At 30.2% G+C, this 3,674-nt stretch overlaps 1 pseudogene; it reads right to left on the bottom strand.

The window, feature by feature from the left end:
* Window positions 1-579: 579 nt before the first annotated feature.
* LOC133784993 (cysteine-rich receptor-like protein kinase 10) lies at window positions 580-1,989 on the bottom strand (annotated as a pseudogene).
* Between the last annotated feature and the right edge of the window lie 1,685 nt (window positions 1,990-3,674).

Raw genomic sequence — 3,674 nt, 5'->3', positions numbered from 1 at the left:
CACATATAAATGTTTGATACTTTGTAACTATTTTACATATTTTTGGGCTCTCTATAATTGATTATTAACGTATACATGTTGAACTTTAATTATGATGCACTATGTTTAAATATATAAATTTTTATATATAATGTTCATACTTTATATATATGTATTAGTTTTAAGTATTATTAATTAGAATATTGATGATTAATATATTGCTAAAAAAATAACATTGTTTATGTGGGGAAAGAACAAAAATCAGATTATAATATGTTGAAGTATAATTTGTATTATGAGTTTGAATTAGTAGTTTTCTATGAAGTTAATAAATAAATTAGAATAAAAAATTATGTTATATCTTTGAAGTTAATAACTTGATCAAGTTATTGACAATGAAAGCTTATTTTGTCTTTAAGATTTCGTTCTTGTGGTTTTGCAGGCTACATAAACAATCAATATAATACTTGCTTCTGGGAGCTTGTTAAATCTGGAAAAAACAAAATTGAGGCTCAAAATATATTAAAGGTGCAACACTTTCTCACTCTGTTACCGTTTTTTTTTTACAATATATTGTTTTATGTTTAAGAGCACAATAACTTACTGATTCCCAACTATTGTGGCAGTATTAGCTTGACTTTCAGTTCCTGCAAAAATCCTTGCCATTTCAAAGTCTGAAATCTTGGGATTCATATTCAAATCAAGTAGTATGTTACTGGCTTTCAAGTCTCTGTGGATGATTCAAAGCCTAGAATCCTCGTTAAGGTACAGAGTTCCTCTTGCTATTTCATTTACAATATTAACCTTTGTGCTCCAATCTAGTTGTGCACATTTCCTTGAATCTAACCATCACAAGTGCGAGAAAAATGCAGTTTTGAGTAGGAAACATAACTATACATCTATAATTTAGTATGATGATACAAGGTCCTGAAATCAGAGGACTTCAGAGAAAAGAATGTATACAAATATTTATATTATTACCAAACAAAATGATGTCTATGTTGTTGGTTGGCAAGTATTCATACACAAGTATCTTTTCCTTTCCATCTACACAGAAACCCAAAAGCTTGACAAGATTGTAATGTTGAAGTTTCAATATCAGTAGAACATCATTAGTGAATTCTTCTGAACCTTGCTCAGAACATATTGAGAGCCTCTTCACTGTCACTTCCTCTCCATCTCTTAGTGCCCCCTGCAAATAACCATTTTGTTTTTGTGTAATCCTATATATGTTGACTTCTTTTTCAGATTGAAAAAAGATAATAAAGGAATACTTTATTAATTACCTTGTAAACAGGGCCAAAACCACCCTCTCCTAACTTGTTTGAATCAGAAGAGTTGTTAGTAGAAATTTTTATGGAAGCCAAATCAATGTATGGAAACTCCTAATCTGTTGAATCATCTCCATTGATGTTCTTATGAGAAATTTTCCAGAGATTTTCATTATTCCCTGAATAAGGAATCAAGCTGTCGATTAAGTAGAGAACAAAAATAAAAAATAAAAAAGACAAGCAAGTTACTCTTGGATAATCTTGAACAAAATTTTATTACTCTTTTTGTGTCTTCTGTTAAGTGCATAATAGCAAGCATATGAACCAAGAACTACTATCACAAGACATGATATAACAACAACTACCAATGCAAATTTCCATCTTTCATTTCTTCCATTATCTACAATTCAAATCAATCAGTTAGATAATATCTCTCTATTTCTTTTTCACATAAGCTAGTATGTAAAAGAAAAAAGAAAAAGAAAAAAAAAACAAGAATCTTCATGATGAATAATTAAGAACCTTCTCCATTCTTATTATTAGCCATTGAATCAGATTCACCCATATAAAACGCATACAACTCATATCTTAAGTAGCAGCTTTGACTAAGAAGTCTAACTCCAATTGAGTAATAATAAACATCCAAAATCTCTTCTGTGGCACTTCCAAGACATTTCTTATAGTCATCTGGGGACAAGTCTCTAGTGCATTGTACTAAAGCGTATACAGTATTATCCATATGTTGGAGGTTATACTGAAACTGACTATATCAGTATAATAGCTTTTTGATACAAGGATAGTAGTTTTAGTTTCTTGTTCCCAGATGTTCTTTCTTAATATTTGAGTTGTTTAAAATATGGTTTGAGTTGCTCCTTTTTGGGCAAGTATTTTTTCTCTTTAGTTTTTGTTTTAGTGTGTTTTTGTCTCATCCCATTACACTCACTTTAGTTCTTTTTTCTCTGCCCTGGACTGGTTACATTTGTAGAGTTCATGCAAAAAAATTTCAAATTTCACACCTGCAACTATTCTTTGAAAAAGTGATTGTTTGTTAATGAAAATATCAAAAATGTATTGTTATGCTCAATATTTTTGTTTATGAATGTCCTAAAATTGTGCCTAAAATATAGCTTCCAATCCTGTTTCGATTTAGGCTTCTTGGCTCCCTCATTTCCCCGTCTTTTTTCAACAAAGATTAAGAAGATTACTCAATTTACTATTCTCCAATCTGAAACATTTTTACTCAACTTACAGAACATATCTCTCGGGATGTTATTTATCTTGGTTCTTAGCCTGCATCTGAAGCTTTGTTCTGCTTTCTTATTGAAATAGTTTTTATAAAAAAAAGGAACAGGAAAATTTAAGGACTTATGGATGCCATGCACTATATGTTTTATGATGGCATGAAGATAATGAAAACCTTGAGGCTCTGGAGACCAACATTGTTAAAAAAAAGTTCACTAATCATTTTTTTTTACTTAGTGAAGATAAAAAATATTATGAAATGCTTGGTCCTGGTCCTTGGAGCTTGTTTTTTCACCATGTGCTTTAACTTTGCAGCCTTTGCAGCTTTTGAGGGTTGTGTTCTGTCATGTTAATATGTATTACACATTCTTACAAAAAAGAAAAAACAAAAGGAAAAATTCTCAAACTTTTTATTCCATTAGACCATTATTTTTTATTTCTTTATTTATTAGCCCAGTTTTCCAAGGTTCCTTCTTTCCTAGTTGGTCCTGGTTTGGTGGTACAAAAAGTGTCTGATTATACAACTTGTTGTAAAGTGTCTGATTAATTGGGTGTTAAAATACAGGTTAATTAAGATATGTGTCATTATCATTGGTTAAACATTTTTTTTTGAATTTATTTTAAGTGGGAATGTTTCTCTGCTTTGTCCCAAGATCTTCTATTCATGTTTAGTTTTGGTATTTGGGAATTTCAGCTATGCTAATGAAATATAAACACGGATAGAGATATGGAGTTTTGCTTTGCATAAGTCATTCATTAGTCCTGTAAATCAAAATGCATTCCATGCCAATCAGATTCGTTTTGTTTATGAATGTCCTAAAATTGTGCCTAAAATATAGCTTCTTCTTTGAATATTTGTGGAAAGGGATAATGCTGTTTATTTGATACAATGAAAGACCACATTCTGAATCTCTTTGTAAGATCGTAACAAGTTTTTCTTAAGCTATTTTTGCAACTAATGTTACTGATTGAGGTTCACTAATTGATTATCATATCTAGTATCAAGAAAGACTACATGCTAACATTTTCTTGTGCAATAGTGACAACTTCTTTTATTCATACATTTTTCTTTTTTGGGAGTTTCCAACTTTCATGTTTCAGCTATATTAGGATTGATATTTAGTTAAATATAATACTAATATGTTTCAGTCACTACACATTGTATGTATGTATGTACGTGTG

This window comes from Humulus lupulus, chromosome 6, assembly GCF_963169125.1.
Source record: "Humulus lupulus chromosome 6, drHumLupu1.1, whole genome shotgun sequence".
NCBI classification, from domain to species: domain Eukaryota; kingdom Viridiplantae; phylum Streptophyta; class Magnoliopsida; order Rosales; family Cannabaceae; genus Humulus; species Humulus lupulus.
Note: the sequence above shows the minus strand (reverse complement) of the source record. Positions and strands in the feature narration are given on the sequence as shown.